Raw genomic sequence first — 15,562 nt, forward strand, 5'->3', positions numbered from 1 at the left:
GTACTTTATGGCTAGCGCAGCATACAGAGAAAGGGGCAGCATACTAAAACCTTAAGGATTGTGAGAACGAAGGTGACTAGCGTAAGCAAAGTTAATTACACCAAGGTTACACCCTGCACCCACAGCCCACTACGTGGCCAAACCCCATACTGTGTGACCTCTGGGGGAAGGTGAACAAAGTGTGCACAGGCTACACTGAAATCACAGTCTGGTAATAAGAGGCAAGGGCCATGCCAGGCAGGCTTGGGCTCAATAGCACTAGCCACAGTTTTATTTCCTTCAACTACACAATGTCTCTACATGCTTCTGAGAATGGACCAAAGCGGTGTGTAGCTGGCTCTGTGGGTGGGTAAATGTGAGAAAAGGCATAGTAATGCATATAAATAAAAAAAGTTGTCAGTTCCAAGTAAAAGCTAAGGTCTGATATGTATCTGAATCAGACAAGAGTCAACGGTTCATTTAAGCCAGGTAAAAATACCAGTCTATGCACCACAAAAGGAAGCTGTACTTCTCTTTTAAAGTAACCTAGCGAATCTGACAATGTCAGTGTGTTTTTTTTTTTACGGCTAGTCAGTCTGACATTTAAATAGATGCTCTCCATCAAATGCCTTCCTTAGTAAGCAATGCGGTACTTCAAGGTGAAAAGGAAAGATAGAGCACAACAAACACTGGCATCTTAAGGAGACATGGCATTTGCTTGAACCCTCTGGTCTAGAGCCCTGTCAATCACTACTGTAGCTTATTTCTCAACTTGGGATGGATATTGCTACCTGTTTCTTATCTACTAGTTAAAGGTACAAGAACTGAGCCATGCCTGCCTACATGTGCCCATCACCACAGGACGGCAAGAGCATTAACAGTGTTGTTGACTGTTGCTTTAAGTGTGGACAATCTCCTGCCAATCATTCTGGATGGACCATGCAGGGTGAGGCAAGGCTCCATGAGAGGCATCATGCTGTCTTCATAAGCACAGTCTTTCAGCAGATGGCTTAATAAGCATGCAGGAATATGATCAAGTGCCTATTTTTATCCAGAGGCACCATGACACAGATCGATACTAGTACTTACGTTATTTTTATTCATACCTACTAGATGAAATCAATGATGGGTATCACCTTAGTATAGTTCCTAGGTGCCTTCTTAAAAAATCATACAAATATAGGCCAATTCTAACAATTGAAATCTCTTTAAGGGTCGCTTCACCAGAACATGAAAATGAGCATGGTCATCTAGTGGTAAGTTTGCATGCGTTGGCTCTGATGTGGTCAGTGAAATGTATTTTTCCCACTCCTGAGGCTGATGTTGAGGTCTTCTGGCAGTCACCTTCTTCACTCTGATCATCAGATGTATTGGTTGCAAGCCGAGGTGGTGGTTTAGAAGGTTTTAGTACTATTCAAAAAACATGTATTGCACTTGGTCTGGGTTGTGACTGAGATAGTTGACCTGCTGAATCACGAGAAGGTGGATACCTGGTGTAGAATTCTACTATTTCATGCAACTAACTAGATTCGCTGGTACCTTTATCATAGACCGGTTGTAATACGGATACTCGTGCTGTTCTGTGGGCCCTTTACACTCATACACCACCTCATCGACAATATACTCCTGGCACTTGAAAGAATGGAGTAGCTGTTCCAAATGGATCCTCATTCTGCACCTATTCTTTGGTGCAGAACAGTGTCTTGGGTGAGCAAGGCAAGACCTTGTTTGGGGATGTATTTCACGGTATTAGATTTGTCAACAGAGCAACCAATGGTTTTGTAGCTGGTTTGGTATAGCAACCCGATGGTGTGACCAGAACCGCCAAAGGTCAAGAAGATGATGGATTACGAGCCAGCCCAGTGAAGCAACAGTGAATCCTCAACAGTGTGTCAGCAGTGGTGGTAGTTAGTGATTTAGTTGATGGTGCCATCATTAATGCCTTGGAACAGTTTGCTTGCAAAAAGAACCACAGAAGGCACTTTTTATGGCCTATCTGGCTGCTTACAGACTATTTGGCGGCCTGATTAGGCAGTTCACCATATATAGATTGGTCTAATTTTCCAGATCTCTCCTCCTCTGATTTTTTTTATGTGACCTGTGTTGCTTAGGGTTTTTTCCCCAGGGGAAAATTCCTCACCCAAAGTGGTTACCTCCAAAGCCTTCTCACCCTGGAGCAGGCAACACTCATGCTTGTGAAAAGGTTTAGTAGGAAAAGTATGGCAAATCTTGCTATATTTGGTCACAAACAATAGATGCAGTCTTCATGAGGGTCATCAGCATACCATTTATTCTTGCCAAAGTCAGTTCAGGGTCTGTAGAACTCTGTAAATGAGTTTGCCACTAGGTGGTAATATCGTGCACAGGGTCCAGGGGTTCCCCTAAAGTGTTTAGAGCTCAATGTAACCCTCATCCCCTTTCCCACTCCCACATACACAAAAGAGGATGAAGCTAACTTTCCCCTGGAGAGACTTCATTTTTTAAGTGGAAGAACCTGGAAAGGACATCTGCATTGGTATGGGGCAGGTCTGTGTTCCACTGTAAAGTCCATCCCATGTTGGGAGATCGGCCACCTTAGCAGTTTGGGATTTGCATCTGTTGTAACAACCAGATAGGCTTGTGGTCTGTCTGAAATAGGAACCAAACAGGTATGGCCTCAACTTCTTCAGGAAGCAGACCACAGCAAATACTTCCCTCTCTATGGCACTCCAACACTGTTCTCTAGGGAGTAGTGTTCGCCTAATAAAAGCAACACGTTGGTCATGTCCCTCTTATTTGGGCTAGGACTGCACCTATCCCATGCTCAGAGGCATCTGTTTGCAGAATGAACTGCTTGGTATAGTCTGTGGCTTTTAGGACTGGGGCAGAGCACATTGCATCCTTTAGTGTCAAAAGCATCTTTAAAGCTCACTGTCCAGGTTACTTTCTTTGGCATCTTTTGGATTTACGTTCTGTGAGGGGAGTCAAATGGACCGATTGTCCTTCACAAACCTCCTATGGTACCTAGTCCAGCTAAGGAATGCCCTGACTTGGGTCTGGGTTGTGGGAGCTACCCAATCCAGAATGGTCTAGATCTTGGGTGGGAGTGGCTGAACTTGGCCTTCACCTACCAGGTGACCCATATACACAACCTTTCCCTGCCCTCTCTGGCACTTACTTGCCTTGATAGTATGGCCTGCACTTCTCAGAGCCTCAAGGAACTTGCCAAGGTGGATCAGGTGATCCTACCAGGTAGAGCTGTAAACCGTTGGAAGGAAGTAGGGGCATTCTTTAGTCCAAAGGGCATCACAATAAACTGGAAGTGCCCATTTGGGGTGGAGAAAGCAGAATTTCCTTTGTTACGGGGGTTATACCCATCTGCCAGACCCATCTTGGGGATTGCTGAAGAGGAGATCAGGGAGAGGTTCACTCTCAGTTTCCTGTCCCTCATCTGTGACCATGGTCATGTCAGCTGTCATAATAAGGCTTGAGGTGGTTGACATGTATCCTCTCTTGTGAGGTACAACTGCTAAATTCTACCAGATAAGTGACTGCCCCTTTCTTTTTTAGGACAGGTAGGGGCCCACTCCTTTTGTCTTGAAGGGCTCTAGGGGCCACAGACTCCAACACCCATACCTTCTCCCCCGGTTTTAATTCTACCAGAGCAGCCTTTTGGTCATACCATTGCTTTTGAAGCTCTTGGGTGGCCTGAAGATTTTGGCTTACTTTCTCCATGTACTCCGCTATCCTGGAGCGAAGGCAAAGCACATAGCCCCTACGTCTTGTTTTGGTTCTTTGAGAGGTTTCTCTCAACCTTCTCTAACAAGACTCAGAGGACCTCTATCAGGGTGCCCAAATAGAAGTTCAAAGGGTAAAACCTCACTCCATTCTGTGGCACTTCCCTGCAGGCAAAAAGCAGGCATGGAAGGAGGTCATACCATCTCCTGAGTTTTTCAGGGAGCCCACCAATCATGCCTTTCAATGTCGGTCTGATCTTTCCACCAGGCTATTGGTTTGTTGATGGTAAAGTGTTGTGAATCTGTAGTTCACGCCATGCTCATCTCACATGTGTTTAATTATCCACACATGAAGTACCCCTGTCTGATACTACCTCCTTCGGAAACCTAACCCTGGTAAAGAAACCAAGGAGGGCCTTGGCCACTGCTGGGGCAGTAGTGGTCCTTGGGGGAATGGCTTCAGGATACCTGCCGGCATGGTTCACTACCACCATAATATATCTGTTCCCTGAGGCAGTTTTAGGCTCAAGGGGGCCAACATTTCAGCCCGCTTTCCTTTCAAAGGGCACCCCAACCACTGGAAGTGGAATTAAGTGGGCCTTTCGGAGGCTGCCTGTCTTGCCTCTGGTTTGGCAGGTGACACAGGACTGACCAAAGTCCTTCACCTTCTGTGACATACCTGGTCAGCAGAAGTGAGTTACCAATCTACTCCAAGTTTTATCCTGAGCAAAGTGACCAGCTAAGGGGATATCATTGGCCAAAGTGATGAGAAACTACTCTCTAAACCTCCGAGATACTACCCCTTTCCTGTTTGCACCAGATTTGGGGTCACAGGCTGCTTGGTATAGGACCCCATCCTCCCAATAGACCCTGTGGGTGCCACAGATATCACCCTTTTCCTGTGCAGCAGTTTGCTGCCTCAGGCTTTCAAGAGTGGGACAGGTTTCTTGTCCCTGGCTTAGATCCATTCTGAGGGTTCCACTGGCCCAAGAGACACGCCTGTTAAGGCCCAGGGTCAGTTCCTTCTGAGACCAACAAATCCTCTTCCTGGCAAGAGGGGTTTTGGCTTGAAAACTGTTTATAAGCTGGTACCCAGTTTTCTTGTCCTTTCTCCTGGAAGGCTGGTCCGTCCATTCTTCCAGGATCCAGCACCTCTTTTTCACAGAGCTCTGCTCTGTGCTCTGGTTGCAACACAACCCCATCCTGAGAGACCTATCATGCTGGCATGAGTCCTCAATTGGACTTCATCCCAAGGGGAAGCCTCCAAGTCATTTCCAAGCAATCGACATGGACATTTGGGGAAACTATTTATTTTTGCCCAACTACTCCCCCCAGTCCAAAGTGGCCATAGCCATGGATGGGCTGTGGGGATATTGCTAGCATTGATGACTGGATAGGACCTTCCAATTGGGTATTGATGTGAGTGAACCAGCTGCTGGGTCACCATGGTGACACTAGTCCCAGAATCCTCTATTTTGGAGGCGTTAATATTGAGGAACGGCATGTATTAATTCATTATCAGGCAGCAAAAACTAAGTCTACATCTCCCTCAAAGACTAATGTTGCCTCAGTGGGGCTACTGGCCTGGTCAGGCCACACCAGGGATCCCATCTGAATGTTAACAACTGCAGGTGGACTGGAGACATTTTGTTTTACAGCTAAGGTCTCCAGTTCGGTGTCATGTTGCTCTACAATCATGACACCAAGCCTTGTTAGGATCCCAGTTTTTCTCCTGGTACCAACCCTTAGACTGTGTAGACACTCTGGGTCCACCCTCCTCAGCAGGTTTCTGGGGGCTTGTAGAAGACTCTTGGTTATTTTCAGGGTTACACTCTTTCCTTTAGGGTGGCTTTTTGGCCTCTTTCTTTTGGTCTAACCCACCAGTGTTAGTTTTGGTGACCATTGTTTTGACCCAGTGGTCTGCCTTCTCGAATTCTTGAGGAGAATGTGGACCTAGATCTATCAGGAATTGATGTAGTTTCTCTTGGTGACAATTACTTAAAAGGTGCTCCTTCATAACCAAATTATACAGCCCTTCATAATCATGTACATTGTTACCACTCAACCAACCTTCCAGCATTTTCACTGAGTAATCTAGAAAAACTACCCAGGATTGCCTTGTTTTTTTTTGGCCTCCCCGTTCTTGATCCTATATTCTATTAGATTCAGCACTGAGCTGAATCTAAAGCCCTCAATCAGGGTCCCCTTCATGTGGTCATAGGATGTAGCATCTTTCTCATTGCGTGTCGGAAGTCTATCTCTGCACTTTCCTGAGAACATTTCCCACAGGATAGCACTCCACAGCTTCCTGTGGACTGGTCTAAGATGGGCTCTCTCAAAAGCAATGAGCCACTTAGTGATATCACCTACTAAATATTTAAGGACAATCCCTTTGGGAATATTGGAGTTTGTAGAATCGGCATCCCTATTTATTATTCTGCTGCCACCAGAGATTGATTCTAGGCCCATCTCAGCTCTTGGTTTTTCTATGGCTGGGAATTTAGCTTCTAGAGCTATCCTCTATGCCAGTTTCTGAAGATCTGCTTCTTCATTGTCTGCTTCATCTGGGACACTACAGAGGTCACTGCTAACAGAAGTGTTGCTATCTGAGGGGGTAGTGATGGAAACAGCATCCTTCCCATCTACCTCCTCTACTCCTTTCCCAGTGGGGGAAGTTCTATTTGGTAGGGCCTTGTCATTCTTTTTGGGTCTGAAGACTGGATGTGCAAGTGCTTTACTTACCTGTTCAACGGCAATCTTGTTTTCCCCATAGGATAACATGGGATTGTGTTGAAAAGTTTTTAAGTATTGATTTTTAAAGTAAAATTATCACCACAGTAACTTCACAATAGTAAATGCTGTAGGTCGGTAGGTGAAAAAGTGAGAGAAATTGTTTTGGAGTAGAGTACAACACAGAGACACTTCCCTTCATTTACATATAAGTTTGCTTTTGAGAGTGGAGATCAGTGTGCCTTCACCTCATAGGTTGAACTTGAGGATGTAGCCTTACGGCTAGAACAGTCAACCTCGAAGCTGGGGAGCCGGGTTGAAGTCTCGATAGAGACGCTCAACATCCTGTGATTCTGGGCAAATCACGTTATCTCCTGAGCCTAATAAAAAGGAATGTGTCCATCTGTAATGAAACTGGTGCTCATGTAAAGCGCTTGGATACCTGATATCTTTGGATCGAGTTCGCACTATATAAAACTATTTTTTTTTTAAAACTAAAAAAAACACCTTGATTCATTTCGAATAATGTGGAAGGGCTACTAAATCAAATTTCTGTACATTAGACAAAGTGAGACAGTACAGAACTATCGGGTTAGATTGATGCTTCTTTTGGGAATACAGAACCTTTTGCTCTTCCTGCAATTTTCTATTGCCCCGAGGTCTAAAATATGATTGTACTCCACTCCTATCTTTCAAACCGGAAATTAAAAGAAGTAACCTCAATTTCCTTTAGGGCAGAGGAGCCTCTTCCACATCTTTTCTGATCAGAAAGTGTTGACTTCCAATCAAAGCAATTTTATTTTTTTGCTAATGGATTAGCACTTTAAATGCCCTGAGGTGAGGTTTGTGGAAAGCATGACTACTAAGGTTGGACTTGAATTTCTTGGGACGTCTTCAACAAAGAAGCGTTTTCAGAGACACTAGTTACTGGTAAAGGTGTTCAATTGACATCTGTGGAAATATCGGATTTCTTACACACACAATATGAAACGGTCAGAACCACTGATGACCTTCAGTGCAATGGCCTGGTGGAACGTTTTAACAGAAATTTGAAAGAAAGTGTCCATCTAGGCATGGTGGGCAAAATTCCTTTTGCTGTGGCAATTTCCGAACAACTTTAGGCATATAGAATTATCCTCACTGTTACAGAAGTGTTACCTTTCTTGTTGATGAAAATCAGGCAATCTACATCACAAGTTTGTCTGTGACGGTTCAAACCAAAGATTTATGTTGATCAGACCCTATCTAAAGAGGGGTGTTGACCTTTGCTAACCCTACCCCTCAGGTGGGGGAGGTGAGGCGAAGCACAACTTTCAGTCCCCACCATCTTGAAGATGGGGGGCGAGGGGGACCCAGTAAACCATAGTGAAGGTAATGCCCCACCTCCAACTAGACGGTGGCGTAATAAGGGGTGCACCCACCCCAAGGAAGGGAACCATTGGTCCTAATCTTTAACTACCTAAACCCCCCTAAATTTAATATTTAGGGGCAACCTTGCCTCCTTAGACAAGAAGAAACAAGGAGGACCGAAGAGCCATGCTGACGAAGGAGGAGGACACCAACTGACTTGGCCCCAGCACTACCGACCTCCAACCTAATCCTGGTGTTTCCTGCAGCCAGCAGCCACCAGAACCTGGAGGACCTGCCCTTCCTTCCCAAACAAGACTTTGTCTCCGGTGATCACCAGACTCTGGTGCCGGGCAAATCCGCAAGTCTGCACCAGACACCATAGCCTGAGTTCGAGTGGCCCAACACCACGAGAAAGTTTCCCCAGCGATCCTGACCTGGGATCTGGTGATCCCTGGCCTGCCTCAAGTCTCCCGATGACCCCTGCAGCCCGTTTCTGGAGGAACCGACTGAAGCCAGTAAGAAGAATCCGACGCCAAAAGACAACCCTGCGGCCCAAAAAACGGTGTCCCAGCATCCCACGACATCCCAACTTATCTCTCCAACCGATGGTTGCCTCCAGAAGATCTGAAGTTGCCTGCAGATTTTGTTCAAATTGGAGCATCCCCATTAAAAGTCACAGGACACCTGATGCAAAAACAGCACCCTGCCACCCTAGTGCCTCTGTGAGAACACCTTGGGTACTTATTTGAACCCCCTTTTGTCCTGAGCTTAGGTCCAGGGGCTTTGCTCCCTCAACCTTGTGGCCTGCTCGTGAGCAGCCACAAACCCGAGGCTCCCTATACCCCATTGGATAACAATAGGCCTAAGCACTCTGCACCCGGCCGCACTAGTACCACTGATGGTGCTTTTTGAGTGCATCCTTGACCCTGGGGGAACCCTTGTTCTAACCCCAGAAACTCAACCCTAAAGACGGTTGACTTACCTGCAAACCGATAACCTCATTTTCTCCTTAGGATTGAATTGACTGTTTTCCTCATGAAAACTTCTAAGTGTTGAGGGTGTTTGTATGGAAACCTAAGAAACAGTTTGTGTGAAAACTGTTACCTACCCTTTGTCTAGGAAATGTCCTAGTGTGATATCTAGGCATATCGCACAGGGTAGAAAAAATAATCTAAAAAGTTCTGTAATAAGTAATCAAAATTAATCCAAAAGTAATCAACTGTATTTGAAAATATTACAAATCTGTAACAAAAGTCATTTTTCTTCCAACTTGCTTGTTGATCAATCGTTCTTGAAAAGAATAATTCCACTTAATTGTACCAAGTCCTGATTGTTTCTAAAAATAAAAATACAACAAAAGAAATACTTTTTGTACAAACAATGGGTCTGAGTTCAGTCTCTGAGTGTGTGACAATCATTTATTGTACACACTCAGGCAAGAAATAATAATACCCTCTGATAAAGCCGTACTGCTCGCCCACACTACCAAAAATAGAGAGTAAGGTATTATCTACTTTAGCCTCTGCCTACCTTTGGGGATCCACTGGACTCTATACCTTACTTTGGTATAGTATATACAGAGCCAGCTTCCTACACTATTTAGTCTAGAATGCTGCAGAGATCTGGAATGGTGTTGAAAAGTAATGAAATGATGGTGAATGTTGACGTGAATGACAATATCTACTCAGGTGAGGACTTCTAGAATGCCTTCTTAAGAGTTGTGGACCTTCTTAAAAATCTTAGACTCCAGACAGGCATCAGAGCAACTCAGTAGAAGGAAGGGCCTAAGCCAGACATAGTGCCAGTAGAGCAGCCGTAAGCGATACAGGCAAGATCGGTTGAGCGAGGAGCTACCAGTGCTGCAGTGGACCCAACTGAAGCAATTGCTCAGGAGTGAGAGATGAAGCACAGGATGTTGCTGCTGGTGTAGGAATCCTTTGAGTCTTCAGTGTAGCCTTTCTCGACGTCAAGTATCTTTGACATCAACAGGTATGCTTTTGTTTTTTCTTCCAGATTATTTTACCCTATATATCCCATCAGGGGTCCTTAGAAATGGAGCTAGAATAATAAAAGGAACACCCTCTCCACTTCCCTAAGGCCTTCCAGACACTGACACTTCACACCTGTATTAGTATCCCTGAAATCCAAGCTGCAGAAAGTGCTCTCTGTTCTTCAAAGTTCACCATTACATCTTCGTACAGCATTCATAGGAGTCTGGACAATGAGAAACAGGAAACCAGACAATACAAACTGTATAAGCGTTTGTTGGGGCTTTCTTTGTCACATGGGTGGGGCACTTTACAAAAAGATACAGCATTTTATTAAGTAAACCATTTTTTCTAGTCCGAAAACAGAAAAAGCATGCTGCCGTTCCCAAAATACATTAAGCTAAGCTGTTTCTAAAAGTTTTGGAAAGTTTCCCCAAAGGAAAAATCCTCAAAATGTCCTTTATTTCTCTCATACTTTCTTTAAAAAGGTTTGTGAAAGGGTGTTCTAATCACTAGGTCATTTCTATAAATTATGTTTTTTACAATTGATTTCTTCTTTTAAGTAAATAGGCAAAACTGGCCAACAAAGCCATTTCTATGCGTTTGGAAAGAAAAAAAACCTTAATAAAAAAATTATTGGGCTTTCTAAACAAATACATTTTTAAATATATATTTTTGTAAAAATGAAGATCCCGTGGAGTCTGTGTAGGGTCCTCAATCATAACCCAGTGACTATTGACCAGCTTGCTATTGATCTGTGGATTAGTGTGGCAAAGTTTGAAATTGCCTCTTTTTTGAAGAGTTTTATATAAAGCGAAATAGACCCGAAGGTATCTGAGAGCTTTACATGAGCACCATTTACATTACAGAAAGATACATTCATTTTTGTTAGGCACAGGGAGATTAAGTGAATTGCGCCGAATCACAGAATGGTGAGCGTCCTGGTCGAGACTAACCCGGTTCCCCTGCTCCGTAGTCAACCACTCTAGCAGTTAGACCACATTCTGGCCTCTTCTTTCTGGTTGTCCGGTTGAATTTCCACATCTGAGAAGGGCAATTCTGCTTACATTAGACACCTGGAGAGTGAACCTCTCCCGACATCGGTCTTCTCTCAGATGAGGATATGGTCCATGCAGTTTCCTGCTTTTTAGTCAAACAAGTGAAAGTTTTTTCTAAACCACTACTTAATATTTCTGGTTTTCTTTCATTTCATATCCTTAAATACAGTGGGATTTCTTTCTGGTTATTTAGCAAATGCAGTCCAGAAAATGTATCCCAAGTATGAACATTTACCTAGGACACATTTTTAAGCATTCTCACTACTGTATCGCTGAAGCATTGAGATGGACATGGTATAGGTAGCTTTGGCCACAAGTTGATGTTGAAGCTATCTGACTGTGTCCTGCATCTGAATAAGTCACAGTTAAATTTGCACTGCAGATGTAAATTATGTCTGCATTGGGTAGACAGTTACGCAGTGAGGTAGAAAAACTGATATCTCAGGTTTGTAAAGTTAGTCATCATAACTTTATCGATCACAAAGTTCTTTAAAAATGTGCTGCAACCTAATACAAGAATACATACATTAGCCGGCGACAGAATTTTTTTAAAATACTACAAATACAATTTAGTTACAAAAAGCACTAAAAGCCGCTAAAGGTGAGCGACGGAAGTTCATCGGCGGCGGAGGGAGCAGCGAACTGACCCAAGCCAGCGAATCCTGCGCCGGTGAGAGCGCTCCCGCATGCGGAACCGGGGAGAGGAGAGCGGCCGCAGCGGAGGTTGTCATCATCTGCTGGGCGGCGGGGGAGGCGCGGCACACGTGTGTGTCGGGTGGTGTCCGAGCGGAGAGCCAGCAACTGCAAGCAGTGGGGTACAAAGTTGAATAGCCCCGCACGCCCCTTACATTGGACTCGGAGCCCGGGTGGAGGGCTACGCTGGGACTCACGGCGCATTACTGTGAAGGGGCGCACTTTGGGGCAAGGCGAGTCCGGGTGGCGGCAATCCGTCCCTGCGCCTGACTATGGTGGCGTGAGAATTGGACAACCCCACTCGACACCTGAGGAACTGTGCGGGTCTCCCCCCCCCCCCCCCCCCCCCCCCCCCCCCCGGAAGCGAAGCACGCGGACCCTGCGCCGTATCCGTGAGTGACCTTACGGCCAGTGGTGTGCCACGCGTGAGGGGGGGCTAAAGTCTAGACTTAAGCAGGAGCTTCTCGCCATTCCCCCCCCCCCACCCCCTCGCCGCCACACATAAGAGATGGTGGACTGTTAAGAGAGTGGACACTCACTTCTTCATCAACTCACTCCACCTGGGGCCTGACACAGGATCAGGGACGAAGATCGGCCACGCATTCCGCGCTGGCGGACGACGGTCGTCAGGAGAACCGGAGGCTCCGATTGGAGCGAAGACACCGCGACTCGTGGAAAGAACTTGAAGTTACAATCACAAAAACAGCCATGGCTGGCAGGGGCCCTAGACAGACCTCCACACAGGCCAAACTGGATAAATTCGCTTACGACAAAACTAACCCCCCTCAGACGGATTCGCGTAACTCCCCTGGAAAGACGCAGGACGGTGATGGGACGAAGAAAGCGACACTGGAGGACGTAATGCAAGCTCTGGCACAGGTACAAATCACGGTGGGCTCCACGGCCACCCTGATCAGGGCAGATCTTCAGGAAATGAACGAGAGAGTGAAACAGGTGGAAGTGGTGACAAAATCTTTGGTGGAAGATGTGTCAGAGCTACAGACAGCGATGGAGAAAATGATGGCTGACAACAAATTCCTCAGAGACAAGCTGGACGACCAAGAAGGACGCTCGAGGAGGAACAACGTTCGAATACTAGGGGTCCCGGAATCAGAAGGTAAAGGGGCGATGGACCTCTATGTGGAGGACCTGGTTCAAACCCACCTGCAACCCAAGGGCCTCTCATTTCTTTTCAGTGGAAAGGGCCCACCGAGTGCCAGGAGGGACACCAAAGCCGGGGGGCTACACCAAGACCGATCCTGGCACGATTGTTCAATTTTCGCGACCGAGACGCCATCCTCCAGGCAGCGAGGGCGTCTCCAGCTATTCGTATCCAAAACTCAACTGTTGCCTTTTTCCCGGACTATAGCGCTGAAGTGGCGCGCCGGAGGAAAACCTTCCTGGATGTTAAAAAGGCGCTGAGGGCAAAGGAATTGCCGTATTCCATGCTTTTCCAGGCGCGTCTTCGAGTGGTGGCTGAGGACAAGGTCTGGTTTTTTGACACACCGGAGATGGCCCAGGAATGGTTGGAGGGATGGCGACCGGCTGGCCGCCCTCGACACACGAATAGGCATGAACGGACTCACCGAGAAAATGTGCGCGAGGACTCCAGCACATCCGAAAGGGGGGAGGTGAATAAGTCACCAACGCCAGACAGCCGAGGAGCAGAAGGGGGAACTGAATGATAAATCGGAGGTGTCCCTCACATCATTTGATTACCAAGAGACTCTGCTGGGTGGACGTGCCTGGACACTGGACCTGGGGGGACCGGAGGAGGGCAGGGATGTTGCCTGCTCCGGAGGATACTCCACCCCAGCGCGCAAGTACAATGTTTAAGGGAAGGGCTATGCACTCTGCTAAGTTGGGGTGGCGGGCGGTTAAATGCCCGTTGAGCAGGGAGGCAGGGAGGGGGGTGGTGGGGAGGGGTTGTTCAAATGTTTCTACAGTTCTATGGTTGGAGTCCACACACGTAACAGAACACACTGATGGTCTAGGCCAGGATCGGGGGAGATATGCCCCGCAATTCACGCCCGATATGCACTATCACAGCTACACACAACAATATGCAAGACACGCAAACGCTAACACCTGAAGAGATGATGCCGAGAACACGAGTGGTTCCTCTCCACCTCATGTCATGGAATGTGAGAGGGCTGGGGGATAAGATTAAGAGGGGGTTGGTGATGAATGCGGTTAGACGGCAGGGGCCAGCCCTAGTGTTACTCCAGGAAACACACCTAACGGTAAACACGACCAAGGCCCTTGATAGGAAGGGGTACAAAATGGTGGTACACTCGGAGTTTACTACGGGGTCCAGGGGCACGGGCATTTTAATGAAGAAGTCAACTTCATTCATCACACTGAGCACGAAGACAGACACGCAGGGCTGCTTCGCAGCACTCCAAGGACAGTGGGAGGGGAGACTCCTGAACCTGGTGTCGGTGTATGTTCCTCCGGCGCTGCACTCGGTCACACTTCCAGCATTGGGAGAATTCCTGTTGACCCTGCCCGAGGGGGACATTATCATCGGAGGAGACTTTAACGCAGTGATAGATCCTCTCATGGACAGGTTCCCAATAGTCACCCACACGGGGGGCCCCACGCAGATCCAGAGATTCATGACCGCCATGGGACTAATCGATATCTGGCGATATACGCACCCCGCCACAAAGCAGTATACATACCATTCCACAGTGCACAATAGCTTGTCAAGAATTGACTATTTCTTAGCTCTGGGTAACGGCATACAGCAAGTGGACACAGTAGACATCCACCCTAGAGGGATTTCAGATCACTCCCCGGTCACGCTCACACTAACTACACAGGAAAAAGCACGTAGGCGAGTCTTCCCATTGCACGCTTCATATCTCAAAATACCCAAGATCCGCAAAGCACTTAGAACAACCACATCGCACTATTTTGCAGAAAATACCGAGTCAGTGCAGTCATCAGCCACACTGTGGGAAGCGTACAAGACGGTGTTGAGGGCGCAGGCCATTGCCGCCGTAACGGGCCATAAGAAAGAAATGCAGCGTGAGATTTCAGAGTTGGAGCTAGCACTGCACACTGCTACTGTTGAACACGAGGCGAACCCTACACCTGATACGGCACAGGCCCTGCTTCTAAAGCAGCAACTACTTAGGGAACACGTAAAACAACAGACGGTGTCTCAGGTGATAGCCACGGCACACAGGGTCTACGATGTCGGAGATAAAGCAGGGAAAATGCTGGCATGGCTGGATGGGAGGGGAGGTGGCGCCAGGGAAATTCAACGTATTAGCGACAGCCAAGGAACGGTACTCACAAGCCCAGAGGAGATAGTGGAGGCTCTAGCAGACCACTTTGAAGGGGTGTACACGCCTAACACTATAGTGTCAGCGGAATCGGCACGTGTGGCGCTGGGAAACATCCCACTTCAGACGCTCTCACCAGAAGCGGCTGCTGAGCTGGAGGCGGATCTATCAGAAGAAGAAATACAAAGGGCGATCCATGACATCAAGCCGGGAAAGGCGTCTGGACTGAATGGTATTCCGATAGAGTGGTACCAGGCAGCGGCGGAGAGACTTGGTGGTCCCATGTTAGCCATGTACGCGGAAAGCCTCGACCGGGGCGTACTTCCGCTTGATCAAAGGGAGGCGACCATTGTTGCAATCCCCAAGCCTGGGAAAGACCCGGGAGACTGTGCATCATATCGACCTATCTCTCTCCTCAACGCGGAGGTTAAAATCTTAGCTAAACTCATCGCTACCCGGCTAATGGCCTGCCTACCGAACGTTATTCACCCAGATCAGTCTGGCTTCATGCCACATAGAAATACCGCCCTCAATTTACGTAGGGTGCATAGCGTGTTGGCTAGAGCAGACAAATTGAAGGACAAGGCGGTAATACTGGCACTCGACGCCAAAATGGCGTTCGACATGGTAGAATGGCAGTACCTGTTCGAAGTCCTCGCACATATGGGGGTTGGCCCGAAATTCGTGGCCTGGGTCCGGCTACTATATACTGAGCCAGTGGCACGGGTGGTGGCAAATGGCCACGTATCCCGAGC

General features: G+C 47.2%; 1 protein-coding gene across 2 annotated transcripts in view; it reads right to left on the minus strand.

The window, feature by feature from the left end:
- MTDH (metadherin) overlaps positions 1-15,562 on the minus strand; it is a 448,308-nt gene that overhangs the window by 224,161 nt on the left and 208,585 nt on the right. The window lies entirely within an intron of this gene.

The sequence above is a fragment of the Lissotriton helveticus genome, chromosome 4_1 (genome assembly GCF_964261635.1).
Source record: "Lissotriton helveticus chromosome 4_1, aLisHel1.1, whole genome shotgun sequence".
Lineage (NCBI taxonomy): Eukaryota > Metazoa > Chordata > Amphibia > Caudata > Salamandridae > Lissotriton > Lissotriton helveticus.